The sequence below is a fragment of the Stegostoma tigrinum genome, chromosome 11 (assembly GCF_030684315.1).
Source record: "Stegostoma tigrinum isolate sSteTig4 chromosome 11, sSteTig4.hap1, whole genome shotgun sequence".
Taxonomy (NCBI): Eukaryota; Metazoa; Chordata; class Chondrichthyes; order Orectolobiformes; family Stegostomatidae; genus Stegostoma; species Stegostoma tigrinum.
The window spans coordinates 42,999,989-43,027,407 of NC_081364.1; the positions used below are offsets into that span (position 1 = coordinate 42,999,989).

Consider the following 27,419-nt stretch of genomic DNA (forward strand, 5'->3'; position numbering starts at 1 on the left):
TGGTTGCAAGATTCTTTGTGCTGCAGATTGGTTGAGATTCTGTTGGTGTTTTTTTCTGAGCATCACAATTCCGGCATTCAAGATGCGAAACAGTAATTTTGTTGTCCTGATTCTTTTTCTCTAGCTTGATAGCTGACTGACTTCTAGCACTCAGAGTGAATGAATCCTTTTACCTACAATGCCAGATAATTCTTTGCTTATGACTTTCATAGCATGCTAATGCTCAAACCCACGCTGGTACACCTTAGCTCCCTCATTCCAACTTGGACACAAAAAAAATTCCTTGTACTCAAAAAATAACAATTCAGTCAGTTTGGACTTACCACTTCACCCATTCAAGGTTGTTGTTTGAAGTTCTCTTTGTGACCTTAGTTGTGACATTCCGTAGTTCTCTCTCTCTATCTCTCTTTCTCTCTCTCTCTGGGCAGCCAATTAGATGACAGTTAGACAAGTGAAACTTAAACACTCACATCATTTTTGAGTTCAACTAAAATATGTAAATCACTTTATTCTGATAGTTTTCAGACAACGTGGACCATGTGGAATTTGTTAACTCCCATTCTTTTTCGCATTAACAGTGATGCCAATGTGAGAATTGACAGCTCTGGGGCAAAAGTGATAAAGGAACTGTTCCACCATCCATACACAGTTCTCAAAATTAGTGGTTTCATTTTCTCAACAATAGAAAATTCATGTTGTTGGATACGATACATGCCTCAGTTCACGAGCGGGATATGAATTGTGTGGATCAGATTTCTCTATCACCTACATCTGAAGTCTTGAAGCATGTAGCTGATTCAGAACTTTCCCTTCTCCAAATACGATTCAAGGCTCAATCTTTCATAATTATGGATGTTGTCGTGAGCAAATTAACGTTGAATTTTGTTAATAAAATTTTGCAGCCACAACCAGCTCCAAAGTGCGTTAATATTTTAGTCATGTACATTCAGTTAAGGCAAAAAAAAGTAATGTAAAGGAAGATGGTCTTGATCAATGAATAATTCGACGTGTATTACGTATGTGTGGCTCTGATGCATTTCAAGCTCCCTTGCTGGTGAAAGGTTCGCCTGATATGACAGGAGTTCTGAGGGAGCCCTTGCTACCACCAGGGACCTCTCTTGCCTCATTCTATTGTATGAGAGCAGTACATCAGCTTGCGAAAAGGCAGTCATGTCATACTCGCAGTAACAGCTGCAGGGGGTTGTGTGGTTTTAAGGGGAAAGCAGAGGCTGTGAGGCGTGGTGGGGCGGCGTGAGTGTAAACAGCCTGGATATGCAGATACAGCTTCCTGGCTGAAAATCATAGGCGAGAAGCAAGCTGGAGCCTCACATGTTGGGAAAGACTGACGAGAGATCGAGGAAAGGGGAAAAAATAGCATCCGATTTTGTTGTATATGGGAAATCAGTGGCCGGTGTTCTATCTGGAGAGAAGATTCAAAACAAAAGACGGAACGCACTGTAAACAAGACAGCCCAGGAAAAGGTGAGCCATGTCTCTAACTATATTTACAATGGCTGTTTCTCTTTTAAAATTTGGTGTGCACAATATAGACATACAGTTTGCAGCGTGAATTAGAGCCACAGTCAATGCTCTGGACAACCAGCCACTCAGTTCTGCAGTCAAAGCCGACCGAGATATTAAACTGTCTAGTCAGCAGTACCCTTAGAACTGAAACAATGGCAAACACTTATGGTTTAAACTTCTGTTCGATTATGGGTCCGTTTCTGAAAAAACAATGGGGTTCCCTACTCCAGGCTAATCTTTTGAACCATACGTAACAAAACCTGGTATATTCTGCAGCTAGCTTGTTTTCCTTTGTGTTTTGGGTATTATTGGTGCCAATCCAGCACAAGTAGATCACACCATAGTTTTGTGCAGGAAAATATTCGTCGTAATTTCACTGAAGGCAACAACTGTAAGGTTACTGGCCGCATTGTAGCTGAGAGGTGTTGTTTAGGATTCGAGATTGAGTGAAGATTTTGAGTGGTTCTCTGAAGAGAAACCTACGCAGTCTCTGTGGGAATATTGTGGTTTTAAACCAAGTGCACTGAACGGGGGATGGAGATGTTTTAATATCTGTTCTTAAACAGGGCCAGCTGTAATAGTAAAACCTTAAATTTGTGTTTCATTGATTTCGAAGAAGCCTATTAATAATTGAAATAAATATTTGAATTCCTCTTCTAATTTGAAGCCATTATTTATTTACATGCTTGCTGGTGAGCAGAAATATGAGTGGGAATCTCCTGTCTTTTCTTTAAAAAATGTGAAAATTCGGGTGCTTGTCTGTCTGATAATTATGCTAATTCTCCAGGGATAGTTAAACGAGTTCTTTGTTTTAATTGTCAATCTCAATAAAGCTCTCCTGCTATTTCATTTTCTTGTAAGCACCTGTGACATTAATTGCATCGCTGCATTCAAGGTTAACCTTAGTGGAGTTTTAATCCCGTTTACCTGAGGCTACAAATGCAGTCCACATCCAGAACACAGCGTGTTGGATCTTAACTAGCAGAGAACAAAGCAGTGGCTAAGCAGCGAGAAAAGTCATTTTTGTGGCAAACAGGGTTTACAATATTTTTCTACTGTTGTAAGCATTAGGCATGCTATTTGTTTGATATTGAAGATTAATTATTGTTCAGCATTTGTACTTTTAGCCCAGAATCCTTCTAGTACAGACAGAATTTAATAAAAGGCAATATATTCCTGAAATGGTAGAGGTTTTTGGATGATTTTCTAGTATTTGATTTTCGTTTGACTCAAAAGAACTACTTTTTCTAACCTTCAATTCAAACTATGTACAGAATATCAATGATCTTCTACATAAATTAGTCTTTCCGTTCAGATGTAGGTAAATCCCACTATTTTAATCATCCTGCCAAGTTCTAATATGGTAATTTTCTTTATATTTTCCGCCGAACTTTAGAAAAATTAGCTGAAGCAACCAATATACCATGTTAACTAAAAATAAATGCAATCAACAAGAATAAAATGTAATCTGAAGCTGGTTTTGTGTGCCTGCTTTCCTATTAATTTCAATGAAAAGCTGCCTTAAAAACTCTCACAGTATCGCACAAATCTGGTGGTTTGTTTATTTGTATGAGTTTTCATTATAAATCCTACCATGACATGGGCTGTAGTCAAAAATCATTCTGCAATGGAGTGATCAGGACAGTTTTACCAGTGCCTACCATCACGCAGAGGAGCTGAGAACAGGTATCAAATGGCAAAGCTCTATACCCTGTGTTTGGCATTCAAAAAAATTACCTGTAAGGCACAGTAATTTCTAGTTTAACATGGCGGCACGGTGGCTCAGTTGTTAGCACTGCAGCCTCACAGCACCAGGGACCCGGGTTCGATTCCAGCCTAGGGTGCCTGTCTGTGCGGAGTTTGCACACTCTCCCTGTGTCTGCATGAGTTCACAGGTTGGCGCAGCATTGAGGGGCGAAGGGCCTGTTCTGCGCTGTATTGTTCTATGTTCTATGTTCTATGTCCTTCACAAACAGCAGCGGCAGTGAAAGCACAATGTAAAAAGCAGCTTAAACCAAACAACAGGGCTCCAATTACCTAACTTTGCTCATTTATCCAAATAACTAGCAGAGAGATGCATCCATCCTTCTATCAATCTATATTAGCTGATAGGAATGCTATGTGATATAGATATTTTCTAACAAACCTGTTGGGGTATGTTGTTAAACAACTCTGGGACTTGAACCCAGGCCTCCTGGCTCACAGTACACTACCACTGTATTTCAATACTCCGAGTAAATTGGTTATAACTAAGCCAGTTAACTGACCACCTGTGAAGTTCAACTGGCAACAGAATAAACACTGTGCATTAAATGTGAAACATTTTGTTGGAAGTGTAAGAACAATGAGCTGAGTTTTCAATTTCTGGTGGGGTTGGGAATGAGGATGTGATTTGAAACTTCCAACTGCATTTCTGGATCCTGACTTCTCTGAGTTATATTGCAATTTTCAAAAGTTAAAATGGGGTAAAGGAGTCAACAACAACTCCAATTAAAAGCCTGCTAAACTCCTTGAAGAGCTTGCTAACAAGTTGGAGGGTGAGATGTCAGTTTTCAATTTGGAAATCAGTAAATCCAAGGAGTTTGAAGCATTTTGTTGCATGGCAGTTGGTTAAACATGGGCAGAAGTTAAAGGCTTTTCAGGTGAAAAGTCTTTTATCAAATTGTACATTTGACATCATTTGACTGGATTTTATTTATTACTGTTATGTGTACCCAAGTACAGTGAAAAGTTTTGTTTTGCATGCTGTACAGGCAGATCATAACATGCGCAGATCATGATATACAAAAATCATAGGGTGATTAAACAGAATGAGGAATCAAAGTTACAGCTGCAAAGAAGATTAACAGACTTAGAATTGAAATTTAAAAGTGCAGAATAATTGTAAGAAATGGGAGAATAAGATCAGCTGTAGAGAGCTTGTAAAAGCTTGCCTTGCAACAACTTCATTATTGCCTTTTTTGCATTTCAAGTTTGCTGCCACCTGTCTTCTGCAAGCTGAGGTAGGCCCAATTACAATAGCAAAGCCAGATCACCTCCTGGTTATTCTCATTGCCTTTAATTGGGTATCAAGCCCATCTCTAGCCCAATTGGGGCATGTTAAAAAAATAATCCAGATCACATCATCTGAGTGATGGATACAGCATGGGCTTAGGACCTCACCCCGATTTGAAAATCTGGCCAATGGTATCATGCTTCTTTCAGCCACTGGCAAGGTATTGTGACCAAAATTTTTTTAATGACAAATTCAGAACAATTGAAGATGCACTGTTGCCCCAGCTTTGTTACAAGTTTCCATTATACTACACACTACTTCTTATAGCAGAGCTGCAATGCAAACATGTATGCTTCAATTGTGTGTGCATACAGATTCAGGTTATTCACTACATGTCACTTTGAGCTGTCAGTTTGAACTGTTGCTTTGCCAGCCATGGAATGTTCTGAACAAGTGTGCCTTTTCCTGAATACTGATTCATTGATTGCAGATGTGCATGTATCAGCACAAGTGCAAAATGTCACGATGTTCAAAAATACACTTAACATGGGCTTCTTCAATTGTGTCTCAGCCAGCTTCTACGTTGCACCTCATTCAAATCTAAGCTGTTTAACCTTGAAACTATCATGATTGACCAAGATGGCTCTCGGTCCTTCTTGTTTAAAATTCACATCCTTTGTTTAAATGGCCTCTCAACTTCACTGCTCCCTGCTCTGTAACTTCCTCCAGCGCTACAATCTTAAAGTGCTCTGTTTCTCTAATGCTGGAACCTTGCACACCCAATATTTTCTTGTCCCACCATTAGCAATTCTGATGGTAGACATCAAATCCCCACACTCAGGAATTCCCCCTCTAAAGCTCTGCTGCATCTGAACCTACCTTTCCTCCTACAAAACTCTGAAACGATTTGGCTTTGGCTCAACAATCAATTTTGCCTTATTTTTCAGTAAAGCAGCTATATTAGTTGTAAAGCATTTGATTCCACCTTGAATCTGTCTAAAAGTTTGAGCAGGAACAATGTTTTTACCTGTTTTCTATATGAATAACACTATGTGCATACACATTCTTCGGAGATGTGTTCGAAGAAACAATGCCATAATTAAAACAATTTCTCTTGTTCACCTGGACTAGCAGAAAACTATAGGAAACAGCTAATATTTCAAAGCTGGAAGATTTGAGGATGCCTATGGAAATGTATGAAGAAAAATGAATCTTAGGTGGCAGCAATGCCTCAAGGGCGACACAGTGGCTCAGTGGTTAGCACTGCTGTCTCACAACACCAGGGACCCGGGTGTGATTCCAGCCTCAGGCAACTGTCTGTGCGGAATTTGCACATTCTCCTCGTGTCTGCGTGGGTTTCCTCCGGGTGCTCCGGTTTCCTCCCACAGTCCAAAGATGTGCAGGCTCAGTGGATCGGACATGCTAAATTGCCCGTAGTGCTCAGAGATGTGTAGATTAGAGAGATGGGTCTGGGTGGGATCCTCTGAGGGTCAGTGTGGACTTGTTTGGCTAAAGGGCCTGTTTCCATATTGTAGGGATTGTGTGATCTATGAACCAGGGTGGGTGGAGTCTTTGATTATGTTGTATTTTCTAAGGCAGTTTGAAGTATTGATGGAGTCAACGGATAGAAGATTGGCTTGTGTGATGATACATGGGTATCTTTGTTGTACAGGCAGATGAAACATCAACACAAGTGCTGCAATGCTAAGGTGTAAGTTTAGCTATTTCATCCTCCTTATTGCTGTGTTCCTGACCTCAGCTCAGCTAAGACTCCAGCAAAAAACCATTGTGGATCTCCTTTGAAAATGTCATAAACAGTAAGATGCAACTTCATCCCCTGGGCTGCACAGCTATTATATCCCACTACTTCAGTAATCCTTTGCCTGTGAATATGGAATACTCTACAGAAATGATAACCGTTCAGGCCAAAAAGAAAGCTGTGTGAATTCTAGAAGAAGATCTCACTTAGACAATTCCCAGAAGATACAAAAGCTTAAACACACAGACCAACAGTTTAAGGAACAACTTCTCCTTGCTGTGTTTAGATACATTTCTGAATGGATCTTTCAAATTTAGTGTTGACCTTACCTCTTGAGCCTCTTCTCTGCAGCCATTGAATTGTATTCTTCACTCTGTTCTATTACCCTTATGCACTTTGTACGGTATGATCTACCTGTACTGCATGCAAAACAGTACTTTTCACTCTACTAGATACATGTGGCAATAATGATACAAATCAAAGCATGATTTCAATGCACCTTCATATTGGTGCATACACTGCTAAAGAATTTATGTAAGAGATAATGGGAACTGCAGATGCTGGAGAATTCCAAGATAATAAAATGTGAGGCTGGATGAACACAGCAGGCCAACGCATCATCCTCCGACACTTTTGCCATTTACAATCCGACCCCACCACCCAAGACATTTTTCCATCCCCACCCCTGTCTGCTTTCCAGAGAGACCACTCTCTCCGTGACTCCCTTGTTCGCTCCACACTGCCCTCCAACCCCACCACACCCGGCACCTTCCCCTGCAACCGCAGGAAATGCTACACTTGCCCCCACACCTCCTCCCTCACCCCTATCCCAGGCCCCAAGATGACATTCCACATTAAGCAGAGGTTCACCTGCACATCTGCCAATGTGGTATACTGCATCCACTGTACCCGGTGTGGCTTCCTGTACATTGTGGAAACCAAGCGGAGGCTTGGAAACCGCTTTGCAGAACACCTCCGCTCAGTTTGCAACAAACAACTGCACCTCCCAGTCGCAAACCATTTCCACTCCCCCTCCCATTCTCTAGATGACATGTCCATCATGGGCCTCCTGCAGTGCCACAATGATGCCACCCAAAGGTTGCAGGAACAGCAACTCATATTCCGCCTGGGAACCCTGCAGTCTAATGGTATCAATGTGGACTTCACCAGTTTCAAAATCTCCCCTTCCCCTACTGCATCCCTAAACCAGCCCAGTTCGTCCCCTCCCCCCACTGCACCACACAACCAGCCCAGCTCTTCTCCCCCCACCCACTGCATCCCAAAACCAGTCCAACCTGTCTCTGCCTCCCTAACCGGTTCTTCCTCTCACCCATCCCTTCCTCCCACCCCAAGCCGCACCCCCATCTACCTACTAACCTCATCCCACCTCCTTGACCTGTCCGTCGTCCCTGGACTGACCTATCCCCTCCCTACCTCCCCACCTATACTCTCCTCTCCACCTATCTTCTTTACTCTCCATCTTCGGTCCTCCTCCCCCTCTCTCCCGATTAATTCCAGTTCCCTCTCCCCATCCCCCTCTCTGATGAAGGGTCTAGGCCCGAAACGTCAGCTTTTGTGCTCCTGAGATGCTACTTGGCCTGCTGTGTTCATCCAGCCTCACATTTTATTATCAAAGAATTTATACAAATTGTTTTATTCATTCCTTCACCAACTAGCCTTTATTTAAATTCTAGAGACAACATTGAGCAATGTAAAGGATAGATTAGATTCCCTACAGTGTGGAAACAGGCCCTTTGGCCCAACAAGTCCACACTACCCCTTGGAGCATCCCACCCATCCCCATCCCCCTATAACCCACACACCCCTGAACACTACAGGCAACTTAGCCTGGCCAATCCACCTAGACTGCATATCTTTGGACTGTGGGAGGAAACAGAGCACTTTAAGATTGTAGCGCTGGAGGAAGTTACAGAGCAGGGAGCATAATCCTCTGATCATCTTGTATGTCTCTATTAAATCCCCTCTTAGCCTTCTTCTCTCCTCTGAGAACAGACCCAGGTCCCTGAGCCTTTCCTCACAAGCCTTCACTCCAGGCCAGGCAACATCCTAGTAAATCTCCTCTGTACCTTTTCCAATGCTTCCACATCCTTCCTGTAATGGGGCAACCAGAACTGTATGTAATATTCCAAGTGAGGCCGCACTAGTGTTTTGTACAGTCACAGCATGACATCACGGCTCCGGAACTCAATCCCTCTACCAATAAAACCTAACACACCGTAAGCCTTCTTAACAGCACTATCAACCTGGGTGGCAACTTTCAGGGTTCTATGTACATGGACACCAAGATCCCTCTGCACATCCACACTACCAACAATCTTTCCACTGACCCAGTATTCTGCCTTCCTGTTATTCTTCCCAAAGTGAATCACCTCACATTTATCCGTATTAAACTCCATTTGCCACCTTTCAGCCCAATTCTGCAGTTTATCCAAGTCTCTGTGCAATCTGCAACATTCTTCCACACTGTCCACCACTCCACCGACTTTAGTGGCATCTGCAAACTTACTAACCCATCCACCTATGCCTGCGTCCAAGTCATTTATAAAAATGGCAAACAGCAGTGGTCCCAAAACAGATCCTTGAGGCACACCACTAGTAACCTGACTCCAGGCTGAATATTTTCCATCAACCGTCACTTACAGAAAGCCAGTTTCTAATCCAAACTGCTAAATCTCCCTTGATCCCATGCCTCAGCATTTTCTCCAATAGCCTACCATGTGGAACCTTATCAAAGACTTGACTGAAATCCACGTACACCATGTCAACTGCCCTACCCTCATCCACATGCTTGGTCACCTTCTCAAAAAACTCAATGAGGTTTGTGAGACACGACCTGCTCTTGACAAATCCATGTTGACTATTTCCCATCAAATTCTTGCTTGCTAGACGATTATAAATCCTATCTCTTATTATCCTTCCCAAAACTTTTCCTACAACAGACGTAAGGCTCACAGGTCTATAATTACCTGGGTCATCTCTACTGCCCTTCTTGAACAAGGGCACAATATTTGCAATCCTCCAGTCCTCTGGTACTAAACCTGTAGACAATGATGACTCAAAGATCATCGGCCAAAGGATCCAATCTGACTGATGACAAGGAAGACCTAGTTTTTAAAAATGAAGACCTAGTTTTAATTAGGTCTTGTTGACTTTATTGTCATAAAGTGGCAGTTCTATCTTCAACATGGCTTTTGAGTGCCAAGGTTTACATTTGTTTTGAACGTTATTAATGAAACTAGCATCTATTACCAAGAATGTGGTAAAATCTGTTTTTTGAATATGTCCAAAAACAGGATTCTTTAACAAAACATGTACCAAAATACTGCAAGGCCAACATTGACTGAAGTTACGAGGACACAGTTTAGTTTTGAGTCAGTGAATATGCTGCCAGGCTAGACTCATTGATTTCTGATCATATTATTGCTGTTGTGCTGAGTTCTGGCTTATGTTCACCAAAATCAATCTGCGCAGCACAGAGACAAAACGTGAAACCTAAATACACATTAGTGCTAGATCCTTGAAAGGTAAAACTACTTGTACATTGCCAGCAGCTGCAAACAATTGTAATCTTTGCACCACAGTTGTGTTTCATATATCAAGGAGCCATAAATCTCCTCAAATGGTGAAAACAATAAAGGGAGCCTCATCATGTGGGAAGAATTGAACAAGGTCCAAACTCTTACTTGGGTATGGGGATAAAGTGTTCCACATGCTGAAGTCAGTGGATTGTAACTGTGCCTCCCCTACTTACAGAAACAGGAATTAAAAGTGGAGTTCTAAGGCCAAAAGTAGAAACACAATCTGGAATAGGTAAAATCGAACACCTGAAAGTGATGCATAGCAAATTCTGATAGGTAATTTTTCTTTGAGTTCCCTATCCAAAAGCAAATTCAACCAATGCTGTTATCTTCTCACAATGGGTAGGGCAAAAAGCAGGTCCTTCCTCCATGTGTTAGAAATGTGGATCAAACCCCATGTTGATGTCAGTATAGCAAGAGGCAGTGAAAGAGACAGTGCTATTGACTGAGACTAATTCATTAAGTGACAGGGCATATATGAAGGGAGCAACTTTTTCTTCAGGATGTGGCAGGAGCTGGGTGTCTGAAGGATCCATAAAGTCTATCCAGAAATGAAGGGTGGCTTTAGTTCTGTTTCACCAACAGACTTACCTGATGATGCAGCTGAAGTACAGAATGGTTGCTTGAAAATGAACATCAGAAATGGACTTTTTTTCATACAGAAGGTTGCAATTCAAGTTAAATATAAGAAGATGTGACGGTGGTCAGCACAACTGCTTCACGGTGCCAGGGATCCGGGTTCAATTCCACTCTTAGGTGACTGTGTGGAGTTTGCAAATTCTCCTGTGTCTGCTTGGGTTTCCTCTGGGTGCTCCAGTTTAGTCCCATACAATCCAAAAATGTGCAGGTTAGGTGGATTAGTCATGGGAAATGGGAGGGGTACGTGGGTAGAGAGGGGTGGGGGTTGAATGGGTCTGGGTGGGATGCTCTTCAGAGAGTCAGTGGCTGACTGGTCTCTTTCTGCATTGTAGGGATTCTGTGATTCTGAGAGGCTGAAACCCATTGTAAAATGTCAGTGTATGATTTTGTGGGAGTGTTCTCTGAAATTGACCCTATGATCAATGGAACGAATATAACATAAGAATCAGGAGCAGGAGTAGGCCATCTGGCCCTTCGAGCCTGCTCTGCCAGTTAATAAGATGTTGGCTGATCTTTTTGTGGCCTCAGCTCCACTTACTCACCCTCTCACTATAACCCTTAATCCTTCACTATTCGAAAAGTTATCTGTCTTAGCTTTAAAAACATTCAATGAGGAAGCCTCTACTACTTCACTGGGCAGGGAATTCCACAGATTCATGACCCTTTGTGTGAAGACGTTCCTCCTCAATTTATCCTAAATTTTGTCCTCTTAATTTTGAGGTTATCCCCTCTTTTTTTCAAGTTTCACCTGCCTGTGGAAACATCCTCCTTGCTTCTATCTTATCTATTCCCTTCATCATTTTATATGTATCTATAAGATCCTCCTCATTCTTGTAAATTCCAATGAATATAATCCCAGTCTATTCAGCCTCTCCTCATGAGCTACCCCTCTCAACTCTGGAATCAAACAAGGGAATCTCTTCAGCACCCCCTCCAGTACCAGTAAATCCTTTATCAATTAAGGAGACCAAAACTGCATGCAGTACTCCAGGTGTGGCCTCACCAGTGCCCTGTACAGCTGCAACATAACCTCCCTGCTTTTAAACTCAATCCCTCTAGCAATGAAGGACAAAATCCCATTTGCCTTCTTACCTGTTGTACCTGCAAACCAAGCTTCTGCGATTCATGCATGAGGTCACTCAGGTCCCACTGCACAACAGCATGATGCAATTTTTTACCATTCAAGTAGTAGTCATTTTTTGCTGTTATTCCTACCAGAATGGATGACCTCACTTTCATCAGCATTGAATTCCATCTACCAGTCCTTTGCCCACTCATTCAAACTGTCTATATCTCTCTGCAAATTTTCAGAGTCTCTAGGCACTTTGCCCTACCAGTCATCTTAGTGTCATCCACAAACATTGGCACACTACACATGGTCCCCAACTGTAGATCATCTACGTAAATTGTAAACAATTGCAGTGCCCTGCACTGATCTGTAAGACACACGACTAGTCATTGGTTGCCAACCAGAAAAGCACTCATTTATCTCCACTCTTAGCTTACTATTAGGTAACAAATCCTCGATCCATGCTAATACATTGCCTCTAATGCCGTCTACCTTTATCTTATGCAGCAGCTTTTTGTGCAGCAACTTGTCGAATGCCTTTTGGAAATCCAGATACACCATATCTAGTGGGTCCCTGTTGTCCACAGTGCTCGTAATGCCTTCACAAAATTCCAGAAATTTGCTCAAGCATGACCTGTCTTTCATGAACCCATTCTGTGTCTGCCCAATGGGACAATTTCTATCCAGATTTCTTGCTATTTCTTCCTTGATGATAGATTTAAGCATTTTCCCTGTTACATCAATAAAGTAAGTAGATGAACAGGGGTTGCAGTGTTACTGAAGTAAAAACTAGGTATGGCATTGCTCCTGTCCCGTCGGGCAAAAGGCGTTTTCAGAGGTGGAGGCTCAAGTATTTGGCACTGAGAAAGGTTTGGATAATTTAACATTTATGGGCAAACCTTACAAGAACTGAACTATTAAATGCGTATGAGACATTGTCAGATTTTGATAAGTTTAAAGAAAGCCTAATAGTTTTTGCAGAGAAGAATATGTATTGGAATGTAATAAACTGTAATCAAGATTGACACACATTCTGTTGGGAAATCTCAAACACGGAGCTTGCTTTTAAATTTTTGGACTTTGTTAGATTGATAAACTCAAATGTGAGCTAGAACTAAATTTTCAGAAAGAAGCTTTTGGAATGAATGTCAGAAACCTTACAAAAAGCCCCTATCCATCTATTTAATTTATCTATGTAGCGAGGTAAATGCTTAAGTCTGTCATCAAGGAAGATATAGGCCTCAAGTGGTAAATTTTTTTGCCCATTGTTAATTGCCTTTGAACCAAATGACTTGCCAAGCCATTTCAGGGGGTAGTTAAGAGTGAATCACATTGCTGTGGGTCTGGAGTCACATGTAGGCCAGACCAACAACAAATTTGCTTCTCTAAAGGGCATCAGAGAGTCAAATATTTTTACAGGATTTCCTTATAGTCACCATTACTGAGACTATGAAACTTGCTTTCAGTTCCAGATTTACGAAATTTAAATTCCAATATTGCTGTGATAGAGTTTGAACATGTCATCCCAGACCATTAGCATGGGCCTCGAGATTGCTAAAATAAAACAAAAATCTGTAAATGCTGGAAATCTGAAACAAAAACAGAAATGGTTAACAGAACTCAACAGGCCTGGCAGCATCAGTGGGGAGAAAGCAGAACTCCTGATGAGGAATCACTGGACCAGAAATGTTAACTCTGCTTTCTCCCACAGATGCTGCCAGATCTGATAAATTTGGCCAGAAATTTCTGCTTTTTGTTTCTGGATTACTAATCCAGTGATGGTACCACTATAGAATAACTTGTCAGAAAGGAGAATTTGTAACCCAAAGGAGTGCAGACCAGTGGCAGAGCAGCCACTCCAAAGTTCTGTATGCACCATTTGGCATGTGAATGCATTGACTTCCAGTTTCAGAAGTCATAATCTGCATGGACCTTGAAAGTCTGCACACCAACAAAAGGGAGTGTGCATTAGTTGAAGACAGAGGTAAATTTAGCAATTATAATCAATGACAGGTACTGGGAACTGTAACAAAAGAATGAATTCCAACAATGCCTGCAGTTTTACAGTTGAATTGGAACTCTGCAAAAGGAGCTTTGACTGATTTGTCTGTGGATGAGTGACTAGTGAAGAGGTTTCAATGACCAAAGCCTGCTGCCTGCCAACAACTGTAATCAGTTCCCTGTTCACTGAACAGTTTGGGGCTTGAATATTTGGGAGGGGCCATCTAATTTCCAAGAGCAGAAACAGTTTACTTTTCTTAAGGCCACCCTAAGCCTGAAGAAAACAATTTATTTCCCCTTTTTCTAATTGCTGTAAGCAAAGACAGGTAGGAGACAGTCACCCTGTGCCTCCTGCAAACAAATGAAAGTATTTGGAGAACAAACATCAAGAAACAGCATTCTGAACTTGCTGTTGCATGGACCTTGTAAGTCTACACTCCAAAAGAAAAGTGAATTGGTGAGGACAGAGATACATTTGGCAATTCTGTCAGCAAATGGATCATCTCATTAAACATGTAGTAAGGAGCCACAGAATACTTGATTTGTTGTCAGTCTGTGTGTGTAGAGGGTGGACTTTACAATGTGGTTGGATTTTAATTAGCAAATGCATGGGAATCAAACTGTTAGGATGCATTTTTCAAGCTTAATTCGCCTGGGTTACACACTTGCAGAATCTGAACAAGTCATAGAAAGTGATGAAGCATGACACATTTCACATAGTCCTATGATGGATAGTTGTAAGGGTCAGATAAAGGGCTGATTGAAGATGTACATGGCCTTATCCTATTTTTCAGAATCACTCACCAAAAGTTAACATGATTTACGTATGTGTCAGAAGTGGCAAGTGATTGGAGGGAGGCCAAAATTGGAGACAATGCAGGTAGTTATTCACTCTTTCAGCAACTTTCTGTTGGTAATGCAGGTCAGTTATTATAAAGGCTGCATTTTTTACAGGTTGAAATATTGTCAAAGGACATATAGAGATGCATGTGACATGTAAGGGAATTTAAGGTTGAAAATCAGATTTGGGAGGAGAGGGTGACCTTTGAAATATAGAAGCTTTGATATTCAGTAGAATAAATTAACAGTGACTCTGGATTGGCAGTGTTGCTTGGAAAGTGTTAATTGCATTCCAACAAATTGAATGAGGCCTCTCAAAGTTGAACTTACACCCAGGGAAATAACACATATTAAGCAGTTAGTTGGGCAGTTAAACTGGCCATGACCTTAGTTATAGAGCTGAATACAATGGTGAAACATACTATTGTTGAGGAAGTCTTATGCAAATTAAGCAGTAAATAAATAAAGTTCAAAAACACAGCCAACGCTAAAAGCTTGAGGGGGCAATCCAGAAAATATAAGCATGCAATTTTTTTTAAGTGTTGCTACACACACCAGTGTACTAATTTACTTTTTGAATATGCCAGGATCTATCCAGTTCTTAGTGGGAAAGAATAGATATTGTTAATTGGCCTGGAAAGCTACGTAATTAAAAAACACCTTTATCTGCTTTAGTATTGGTGCCTGGAAAAGCTATAGACACAAGAGTGTATTCATCCAGTGTTCCAAACGAAATTGTAAACAAGGGAAGCCTGAGGATTGTGTGGATCACCACTCTCTTTGGGACAAAGTACATTTGACCATGGGTGTTGCTGAGAAAAGGGATGATGTTTGACCTTGTGAGCATAAAGAAAATGCTAAAATGAAAGATTTTTGAAATAAAGTGTGTTGTCCAAGTGCTTGCTTAAAGAAATCCTCAAAGACGGGTGCCTGGTAGCGTAAGGAGTTAGATAATAAAATGTGAGGCTGGATGAACACAGCAGGCCAAGCAGCATCTCAGGAGCACAAAAGCTGACGTTTTGGGCCGAGACCCTTCATCAGAGAGGGGGATGGGGTGAGGGTTCTGGAATAAATAGGGAGAAAGGGGGAGGCGGACCGAAGATGGAGAGTATAGGTGGGGAGGTAGAGAGGGGATAGGTCAGTCCAGGGAAGACGGACAGGTCAAGGAGGTGGGATGAGGTTAGTAGGTAGGAGATGGAGGTGCGGCTTGGGGTGGGAGGAAGGGATGGGTGAGAGGAAGAACAGGTTAGGGAGGCAGAGGCAGGTTGGACTGGTTTTGGGATGCAGTGGGTGGAGGAGAAGAGCTGGGCTGGTTGTGTGGTGCAGTGGGGGGAGGGGACGAACTGGGCTGCTTTTGGGATCCGATGGGGGAAGGGGAGATTTTGAAGCTGGTGAAGTCCACATTGACACCATTGGGCTGCAGGGTTCCCAAGCGGAATATAAGTTGCTGTTCCTGCAACCTTTGGGTGGCATCATTGTGGCACTGCAGGAGGCCCATGATGGACATGTCATCTAAAGAATGGGAGGGGGAGTGGAAATGGTTCGCGACTGGGAGGTGCAGTTGTTTATTGCGAACCGAGCGGAGGTGTTCTGCAAAGCGATCCCCAAGCGTCCGCTTGGTTTCCCCAATGTAGAGGAAGCCACACTGGGTACAGTGGATGCAGTATACCACATTGGCAGATGTGCAGGTGAACCTCTACTTAATATGGAAAGTCATCTTGGGGCCTGGGATAGGGGTGAGGGAGGAGGTGTGGGGGCAAGTGTAGCATTTCCTGCGGTTGCAGGGGAAGGTGCCGGGCGTGGTGGGGTTGGAGGGCAATGTGGAGCAAACAAGGGAGTCACGGAGAGAGCGGTCTCTCCGGAAAGCAGACAAGGGTGGGGATGGAAAAATGTCTTGGGTGGTGGGGTCGGATTGTAGATGGCGGAAGTGTCGGAGGATGATGCGTTGTATCTGGAGGTTGGTAGGGTGGTGTGTGAGAACGAGGGGGATCCTCTTTGGGCGGTTGTGGCGGGGGCGGGGTGTGAGGGATGTGTTGCGGGAAATGCGGGAGACGCGGTCAAGGGCGTTCTCGACCACTGTGGGGGGAAAGTTGCAGTCCTTGAAGAACTTGGACATCTGGGATGTGCAGGAGTGGAATGCCTCATGGTGGGAGCAGATACGGCGGAGGCGGAGGAATTGGGAATAGGGGATGGAATTTTTGCAGAAGGGTGTTTTGCAGGAGGTCCCAGTCTGTTCCTGCCGCACCGAACTCATCTCCACCTATCTGGACTCCATTTTCTCCCCTTTGGTCCAGGAACTCCCTACCTACATCCGTGACACCACCCACGCCCTCCACCTCCTCCAGGACTTCCAGTTCCCTGGCCCCCGACACCAAATTTTCACCATGGACGTCCAGTCCCTATACACCTGTATTCCGCATGCAGATGGCCTCAAGGCCCTCTGCTTCTTCCTGTCCCGCAGGCCCGACCAGTCCCCCTCCACCGACACCCTCATCCGCATAGCCGAACATGTCCTCACCCTCAACAACTTCTCTTTCGATTCCTCCCACTTCCTACAGACGAAGGGGGTGGCCATGGGCACCTGCATGGGCCCCAGCTATGCCTGCATCTTTGTAGGTTACGTGGAACAGTCCCTCTTCCGCACCTACACAGGCCTCAAACCCCACCTGTTCCTCCGTTACATTGATGAATGTATTGGCACCACCTCTTGCTCCCCAGAGGAGCTCGAACAGTTCATCCACTTCACCAACACCTTCCACCCCAACCTTCAGTTCACCTGGGCCATCTCCAGCACATCCCTCACCTTCCTGGACCTCTCAGTCTCTATCTCAGGCAACCAGCTTGTAACTGATGTCCATTTCAAGCCCACTGACTCCCACAGCTACCTAGAATACACCTCCTCCCACCCACCCTCCTGCAAAAATTGCATCCCCATTCCCAATTCCTCCGCCTCCACCGCATCTGCTCCCACGCTGAGGCATTCCACTCCCGCACATCCCAGATGTCCAAGTTCTTCAAGGACTGCAACTTTCCCCACACAGTGGTCGAGAACGCCCTTGACCGCGTCTCCCGTATTTCCCGCAACACATCCCTCACACCCCGCCCCCGCCACAACTGCCCAAAGAGGATCCCCCTCATTCTCACACACCACCCCACCAACCTCCAGATACAACGCATCATCCTCCGACACTTCCGCCATCTGCAATCCGACCCCACCACCCAAGGCATTTTTCCATCCCCACCCTTGTCTGCTTTCCGGAGAGACCACTCTCTCCGTGACTCCCTTGTTTGCTCCACACTGCCCTCCAACCCCACCACACCCGGCACCTTCCCCTGCAACCGCAGGAAATGCTACACTTGCCCCCACACCTCCTCCCTCACCCCTATCCCAGGCCCCAAGATGACTTTCCATATTAAGCAGAGGTTCACCTGCACATCTGCCAATGTAGTATACTGCATCCACTGTACCCAGTGTGGCTTCCTCTACATTGGGGAAACGAAGCGGAGGTTTGGGGACCGCTTTGCAGAACACCTCCGCTCGGTTCGCAATAAACAACTGCACTTCCCAGTCGCGAACCATTTCCACTCCCCCTCCCATTCTTTAGATGACATGTCCATCATGGGCCTCCTGCAGTGCCACAATGATGCCACCCAAAGGTTGCAGGAACAGCAACACATATTCCGCCTGGGAACCCTGCAGCCCAATGGTGTCAATGTGGACTTCACCAGCTTCAAAATCTCCCCTTCCCCCACCGCATCCCAAAAGCAGCCCAGTTCGTCCCCTGCCCCCACTGCACCACACAACCAGCCCAGCTCTTCTCCTCCACCCACTGCATCCCAAAACCAGTCCAACCTGTCTCTGCCTCCCTAACCGGTTCTTCCTCTCACCCATCCCTTCCTCCCACCTCAAGCCGCACCTCCATCGCATTCCCCCACCGCATCCCAAAAGCAGCCCAGTTTGTCCCCTCCCCCCACTGCACCACACAACCAGCCCAACTCTTCTCCTCCACCCACTGCATCCCAAAACCAGTCCAACCTGTCTCTGCCTCCCTAACCGGTTCTTCCTCTCACCCATCCCTTCCTCCCACCTCAAGCCGCACCTACTAACCTCATCCCACCTCCTTGACCTGTCCGTCTTCCCTGGACTGACCTATCCCCTCCCTACCTCCCCACCTATACTCTCCCACCACCTATCTTCTTTTCTCTCCATCTTCGGTCTGCCTCCCCCTCTCTCCCTATTTATTCCAGAACCCTCACCCCATCCCCCTCTCTGATGAAGGGTCTAGGCCCGAAACGTCAGCTTTTGTGCTCCTGAGATGCTGCTTGGCCTGCTGTGTTCATCCAGCTCCACACTTTGTTATCTTGGATTCTCCAGCATCTGCAGTTCCCATTATCAGCGTAAGGAGTTAGGTAGGACAGAAATGTTTAATTATAGTTAATTTAAGATCAAACATGAAGTTTTTTTTAATTATTTAAAGAAAGAAGGGATAATACGGAAAGTTGTTTATAGGATGTGCAACGTGAAACAAACCTTTTTATTCTTCATTACTTTCTGTTCAAGGATTGTTTGCATGCCTTTTTAAATGTTTTTCTTAAAGAGAAGTGTTGCATAAGAGTTTTAAGGTTAATGCTGCTGACTGAGGTTAATTAGTTAAGTGACTGACTATATTTGTCTATAAAGAGGGCTCTTGCGGTACACAGATAATGTCCTTGCCTCTGAGCTGGAAGGTCTGTTTTCAAGTCCCACCTGCTCCAGATGTGTTTAATAATATCCCCTAACAAGTCAATCAGAAAATATCTAAAGGGATTACCAGGGACTCTGGGCACAGTTGTAGTGTCCCTTCACTGGGCCAGAATGTCTATGTTCGAGTCGTACCTGACCTTGAGATGTGCTATAACATCTGGGCAGCTGATGGAAACTAACAAAAAGGGCACAGGGTGGTGCTGTGTGTAATAGATGTTGGGTGACTGAATGCAGTTTATTGAACAATCCACAAGGAAAATGTATCTTGTGTTTTGTTGTATTTCACCTCCTGGCCTAGATCAGAGTAGACATCAATCTGATTTACGCTGGCTGTTCAAACCCCTCCAATCTCATACCTTCCTATCACATGGCTAACCAAGAATTTCTCCTTGCCTTTGCAGTCTGTTATTGCAGGACTTACAATTTGGTCTTCAACCAGTTTGGCCATGTTATAAATGTACGTTTTTGCAAAAGTAATTGTGAAGGCTGCATAAAATTGCAGATAAGAGAAGACGTTAACTGAAAATTCCACCCTGGTACCCTCTGCTGATTATTTCCTCTAGAGCCAGAAGTTATAGCTTGGAAAACCAGCAAGGATCTTAGATTTGATAGTCTGTTATTTGTCTGTTTTCATGCTCAGCTATTCCCATGGTTGTGTTTGTGTTGTTACTTATTTATGGAAAGAGCAACCCAAAACTGGGTAATTGTTTAATTCCTCAACCATGGTAATTTTCTGGTTATATATGGTGATCTGATATATGAAAACAGTGGGAGAAATGTTGCCAACTGAACTATCAATGAGGTGAGACACAGGAATTTTCTGTACAACAAAACTTGCAATTATATTGCTCCTTTAACATTCTTCACAAAAGCATAAACAGACAATAATTGACACATATAAAAAAAGCCACTGGAAAGAGATTTTTTTAAAACTTGCAATTATATTATGCCTTTGTGACTCCAGATGTCCCAAAGTTTACAGGCAGTTACGCACTTTTCAGATGTTGTTAGTGTTATAATGTATGGGATTAAGAGATTCGCTGAAGAGGTGGGTTTTAAAAGGGCTGTTTAGTAGGAGAGATAGGTCTAATGATTAAGGGAGAGAATTGCAGTGCATGGAGTGATTATAGATGAAAGCTGTCAATAGTTTGGCAAAGTAGGTGGAGAATTCATAGGGAAAAAAAGCAAAGAGAGAAAAAAAATGAAAAAAACTGCACATGCTAGAAATCAGAAGCCAAAACAGAAAATACTGGAAAAACTCAGCAGGTCCAGCGGTATTTGTGCAGAGAAAGCAGAATTAACATTTGAGTCCAGTGACCCTTCTTCAGAATTGAAAAGCAAAGAAAGACTTGCACTCATATAGTGCTTTCCATGATGGCAGGATGTCCCAAAATGCTTTAAAGCCCTTGACATATTTTTGAAGAATGCTCGCTGTTGTTCTGTAGGAGAGATGCAGTCCATTTACTCTCAATTTCCCAGCTACTGCAATGTGACAGTGACCAGGTAATTTTGGCTGAAGGATAAATGTAGGCCAGAATCCCCTTCACTACTTTGAAATGCTGCAGTTCCTTACGACCATCCATTCCGTCCAGCGTGTCAATCGGGCCTTGGCTTAATGTTTCATTTAGGACATAGCATCTTTGACAGTGTAACTCCCTCTCATCTTCTCACTCTCTATTGCATTTGAAGGTTCACATGGATGTTTTTGTTGAAGTCCTGGAGTGAGTTTGAACTCAACCTGTTGACAGAGAGCTTAGAGATGCAGGAATGCAGAGTTTTTAGTGTGTTGCACAAACCGAGTTTACAGAAGGTTTGAAAAAAGGGGCAAGCCAGGGACGGATTTGCACACAGGGATTGAACTTTAAATACAAAGCATTGATACAAGTGCCACTGCAGATCAATGAGGTCATGAATTTGACAAACAAGACTTTGTGTGCTTGGTGTTGTTTGTGACAGTTTTGGATGAACTCAGGTGAATAAAGGAAAGAAACCAAATGATTCCCCCAAAGAAACGTTGGATTAGCTGAGTCTGCAAGTCATGAATGAGGGTTTCAGCTGCAGAATAGCTGAAGTTAATGTGGCTTCAGACACTTTTTATGGAGGTGGAAACAAACTTTGCTGATGGGGAACATGTAGGATCAAAAGCTGATCTGAGTCAAATAGACCACCAAAAGTGTGAAAAGTCTCTGAGTCCAAGAGAAACAGTGACCACAGAAAGGGTTGGATGATTGGAGTGGAGGTCAAAGACACTGGTTGTGGTCTTCCTTGTGGTTAACTGGAAAATTTGCAACACACACAAGATTGGATGTCATTCAATCAGTCTTAAAAACAATTAAAAACAATTTAAAAATCTTAAAAACAAAGGACAAATGAACACCAAGAGAGGGGGTAGTGAAGTAAAGTTTAGTGTCATCATTCTTCATTTGAAACTTGGCATTGTTTTCAGACAAATATTTTCGATCAACCCTTCAGAGACATTATTACACACTTCTGGAGCAGATGGGGCTTGAACCAGTGCCTTCTGGCTCAGACATCTCCACTGCACCATATGAAATAAAATGATAAGATGCAGGAGGAAGTTGAGGGTGATTTCCTTTTGAGCTCCAAAGGTAACTGCTCAAGGTGGGACATTCAGATGATCGCAGGGTAAGGCTACAACCAGATAGCTAAGAGTAGAAGCAGATGGATACTGTCCAACTTGGTTGAAATATGAAGAAAAAGCATGCAAAGAAGGTTGATTTTTGTCAAAGTCAATAAGTCAAGAGGTCTAAGAAAGAATAGTGGAGCATAATCACAAAGGATGTCATATGTGAATTTGCTGAGAGCTATTTTGGTGCTATGTAAGAACAGAGTAGAAATGCTGTTGGAAAAATTCAAATGTGGATATGTGGGAAAGATATGCATAGATTTAAGAGATGACAACTCTTTTAAGGGGAACGTTTGGGATGAGGTGGTAGTTTGCAAAGACAGGGGTGGGCTTTGATGTGGTGGAATGGTGGTTAAAACCAGATTTGAAAGTGAAAGAGGCAGTGACACTCAAGAAGAAATGTTTTGCAATGTCAGCTAGCATAGGAAATGGAGAGAACTGGAATAGTTATCAGTGGCAATCCTTTTACTTTCCCAGATAGCAATAAGAAGCAACAAGCCACTTGGAATATTTTATTTCTATCGGTTTACGAGAGAAACAACAAGTCTATTCTTAGTAATAAGTGGAAACAAACATTTTATTTATTTTTGAAAATTCCATTTGTTAAATTTAATCAACACGCAGCAGATGAAGGATGAGCTTCATTACCGCATAATAAATTGCAGCTCATTATGGTCTGCACTCATTCAATTTTGTGGAAATAGATCCCACAGAATTACAGGGCTGACTTTCTCAGTGAAACCAGGAGGTTAGCACAGTGGGATCAAGTATACATCAGTTCCTTCATGATGCTGTCTGGCAAAATGCAGTAAAAATAACTTGGCCAATTTCTAATTCTGTCAACATTCCAAAAAGATTGGATATTGCAGTTGAAAGTGCAGTTGAGCACTTTCCCCTCTGGAGCCTGTGTTTTAAATGTAGATCAGAACCATGGATAAACGTCTCTGGGAGGTCTCAGAGCTATCAGTCTGTGACTGTGTCCAAGTCCTATGCAAGCCAGTCTGACACTTGCCTTCTCCGGCCAGTTTCGGGTCCAATATGAAGTGACTTTGAGCAATCCACATTTTATTTGTATTAAAGTCCATGCATAAAGAAATAAAATTACAATCTCTAAACTTATACCCAGTGAGCTATCAATCTGTCACATTTGTATCTCTGAATCAGAAGGTTGTGGAACAACGTCATAGAAATCCAGGCTGACAAGCCAGTGCAGATCTGAGGGAGTGCTGCACTCTTGGATGTGCATCTTTCAAATAGGACATTAAACTGGAGTCCTGTTTGCCCACTGAAGTGCAAATAAAAGATCCATGATCCATCTTGAAAAAGTGTAGGAGAATTATTGCTGATGCCCTGGCCAATATTTATCCTTCAATTTTTATCTCAAAAATATTGCATCTGTTTGTTATTACATTATTGTTTGTAACAGCTTCCTCTCTATATATTTTATTGCCTGAACTTACTACATTGCAATAGTGACTAGATTTCAAGTTGTTTTGCTAATTGCGTACCACTTTGAGATGTCTGGTGATCGCAAATGACACTTAACAAACATAGGTCCCTCTTTTGATTATTCTTTTGACATTGTGGCACAAATAGCTTAAGAATGCGTAACCACAGTTGTTGCTGATGGAGTTATATACATCATGACTTGGGAAAGGTAGCCTTGGATAATGTAAAGGGGAAAATATCGGCTGCTTGAATTTGTTGCCTAGCGAGGTCTGTGATGACAGCACTCATTTGGCAGTTGTTTTCGATCTTAGTCAATTTTCAGTCTCTGCCTCTCCCTCTCTCCGTCTGTCTGACTCTCTCTCTCTCTCATCTCTTTCTCTGAGGTAAGCCTTCAACCATCTGGTAGTTGAAAATGTGGTTTTTGTGGAGAGACACAACCCTTACAAACCACTTGTGAAGTAACCCATCAGTTCCTATAGATCGGAAGATACACATACCAGTTGTCATGCCTGGAGGACATCTTTAGTACCTGTTCAGTAACAGAAAGGGATGCCTATATGGTTCCCACACCCAGCCAGTTACACTAAAAATTTAAGGAAATTGCAAATATGCCACAAAATTATTGTTACATGCTTATAGACAGTTAAAAACATCAAATATTTTTAAACTGACATTGGGGGATTTTAACCCTTAAAGATGTGTACAGTGATTGAATGGTAAGGCATAGAGTTTAAATTATGTTCTTTTTAAAGACACAGATTGGGTTCAGAGGGATGAAGGCAGGAAAACAAGCCATCTCTGCTGGTAGTTGGTTAATGAAATTTTATGTCCATGCTGGTAACATGACTGCCATTCTCCTGCCTTTTCCCCATACGCCTGTATATTGTTCCTATGTAAATAATTATCCATTGCCTAGTTGAATGCCTCATTTGAAACTGGCTCCATCCCATTAAAAGGCACTGCATTCCAGATCCAAACCACTCAATGTGAAAAAGCATATTCTCATAAAGTAGTTCTTCCTTTTTCAAATCACTCGAAATCTGTGCCATCTTGTTATTGGTCCTTTTCCAACTGGGATCCATTTCTACCTATTTACATTGCCCAGCTCCTTCATTGTTAGTATTACATCTCCCTTTGGCCAATTTCTTTCAAAGTAAAACAGACCAAACTTCTCCAATTTATCCTCACAACTTAAGTTTATTATCCCTGCAACCATTGTTGCAAAGTGTTTCTGCACTCCTCTTCTCCACTGCATTCACACCCTTCAGGTAGTGTGGCACCCAAACCTTTGCACAATATTTCAGCTGAAGTCTAACAAGTGTCTATATGGAAGCAAAATTCAGTGGGTGCCAGAGAAACTCATCTAATCTGGCAGCGTCTGCAGAGGGAGAAAAATTTTGCATTGAGTCCAATAAATTCTTCACAACTCGAGGAGATAACTGATTACCATTTCTCTCTCCACAGGTGCTGAGCTCCTCCAGCAGTTTTTGTTTTTATTTGACCTCCTTGCTCAAATGCTCTTATGATCCTTTTAATAATGCCCAATGATCTCTTTCCAGCTGTTCTGCCATATTGAAAGATCTGTGCACATATGTACTCTAGTCCCTCTGTGAAGGCACCACTTTACAATTGTATCTCTTATTTTGTATTGTCTGCCCATGTTCATCTGACCAGAATTAGTAAAATACAGGCATGCAGAGGATATGGAAGCAGTACTAAACAAGAACTTTGCTTCTAGCTTTGCCAATTTGAAAATGGTGACAATGACCCAGTTGAAGATGCAGGCGTTGAGCAACTGAGCATTAGTGATAGATAAACAATAGATACAAAAATGGCTGGCAGCACTTCAGATACATGAGTCACTAGGCCCAGACAGGATGCATTAATTCTGATTGCTGAGAATGGTAAGGGAGCAAATTGCAGAGTCATTGACAGAAAATTTCCAGACCTTTCAGAACAGGATTAGTACCAGGGAACTGGACGATTGCAAATGCGATGCCATTGTTTAAGAAAGAGGAAAAGGATAACTCAGGAAACAACAGACCTGTCAATTTGACATCAAGACTGATGGAGGCCATAATATGGGATAAGAAAACATACATAGTTACAGAAAAATAAGTTAATTTTAGACAGTTGACATGACTATGTCAAAGGCGGGTCATGCCTGAAAAAATTAATTGAGTTCTTATGACAAAGTGACACAGGCAGTGGATATGGGAAGTGTTGTTGATGTTATAAATGTGGACTTTCATCTGATTTGGTGACATGTGACAGGTTGGTTAATAAATTAGAAATGTTTGGGATGGGTGTGTCCTTAGCAGCATGGATTAGAATTTGGTTTAAAGATAGGAAACAGAGGGTAGGTCTAGATTAGCATTTCTCAAACTAGAGACAACTTGAAAGTGGCGTTCCCAGAGATCCATGTCAGGACCTTGCTTTTTCTGATTTGTTTAAAATTATTTGGAGGTGAGTGTTGAAGGCAAACTCTCTAAATTTGATGGTAATACTAAGCTAGGGAGAATAGTAAATGGTCAGGATGGTGCTGCGCCACATCGGAGGGACATTGAGAAGTTGGCCAAATGGGCAGACAACTGACAGATGAATTTCAACGCAGAGAAATGTGAGGTAGTACAATTTGGTAGAAGAAACATGGAAAAACAATACGCTGTCAATGGTACAACTTTGAAGGGGTTCACATGTGCAGTTCTCTCAAGGTGGCCAGTTAAGTTGGAACAGTTTAAGAACAGAAATTGCTGGAAAAAGCTCAGCAGGTTTGTCAGCATCTGTGGAGAGGAAGCAAAGTTAATGTTTCAGATCCAGTGACACTTCCTCTAAATGAAGGCTTAGGGGATCATTGGATCCCCGAAGAGGCATAGAGTATAAAAGCAAGGAGATGATGCCACATCTTTACAAATCATTGGTCAGATCACATTTGGGATATTGTGTTCCATTCTGGGCACCTTGTTTTGAGGAAGAATGTTAAAGCCCTGGAGGAAGTACAAAGGAGATTACTTGAATGGTGCCAGGAATGAGGGATTTTAGAGAAAAGGATTTGAGAAATTGAGCTTGTTCTCCCTGGAGAAGAGAAGATCAAGTGGTAACCTTACTGAGGTGTTCAAAGTGATGAACAATTTGACAGGGTAAGTAAGGATATTCTGTTTTCACTAGTTGGAGTGGTAGTAACTAGGGGTCATGATTTCAAGATTGTCAGCAAGAGAGCCGGAAACAGGACAGGAGAAACCTCTTTACTCGGAATGTTGTTTGGAATGGGCTGCCTCAGAGAGTGTTGGATATAAAAAGCTGGATATATAAAGTAACGTTTTTATTATCCGAGATAACAAGGTGTGGAGCTGGATGAACACAGCAGGCTAAGCAGCATCAGAGGAGCAGGAAAGCTGACATTTCGGGCCTAGACCCTTCTTCAGAATATTTTTTGTTATCTAGCACCTATCAGGCCAGGAATGTGTGATTAATCAAATATTCCAGATAATCAAAAGGACCACATCTTGTAAAAGCATACAGTAAGTACCAGAAATAGAATGTGTGGTATACACATCACTATTATACTTACAGCATTAATCACTTAAATAATAAAGTAAATTTGCCATCAATAAAACTTACTGGCAGAGTACCTGCTCACTCACACACTCAACTGACTACTCATTCATCGTGGTAGATCACTGTATTTGGGGAGAAACTGACTCAAAATTAAATCAAATGTTGATATTTCATATGGCCATTCGATTGGTCAACAAGCATGTTTAGGTAAGTAAATTGAAAACTATGATAATTTGACAGACTAAAACAGTAAACTTCAGTCCTGGTTTATTGAGAATACCGGTTCACAAGATGCCGGTTAAAACAAAGTTTGCAATATCAGAAAGCGGTTAACCTAGAGGGCTGCATAGATATAGCTGCAGACAGGGAGTAGCTGGGTAGCTGTGTCAGGAACCAGTAAAAATGGGATGTGTCGAATGGCCTCCTTCTGAACTGTAAAATTCTATGACTTTATAAAATGCATCAACTCACCTGAAAGACGCTAAAACGGACTGTTGTGGGATTCCACTACAAATCTTCCTCCAGCCTGAAAAATATCCATTAACCACAACTCCTGTTCCACATTACTTTGCCAATTTGTATCTGTGTTGTTACTT

The 27,419-nt window shown here is 42.6% G+C and overlaps 1 protein-coding gene across 1 annotated transcript in view; it reads left to right on the top strand.

The window, feature by feature from the left end:
* Positions 1–1,101: 1,101 nt before the first annotated feature.
* The window catches only part of LOC125460326 (FERM domain-containing protein 4B-like), a 325,635-nt gene continuing 299,317 nt past the window's right edge, over positions 1,102–27,419 (top strand). Inside the window, exon 1 of the mRNA XM_048547693.2 lies at positions 1,102–1,481. The gene's annotated coding sequence lies outside the window, so the exon portion shown is untranslated. The remainder of the gene's footprint in view (positions 1,482–27,419) is intronic.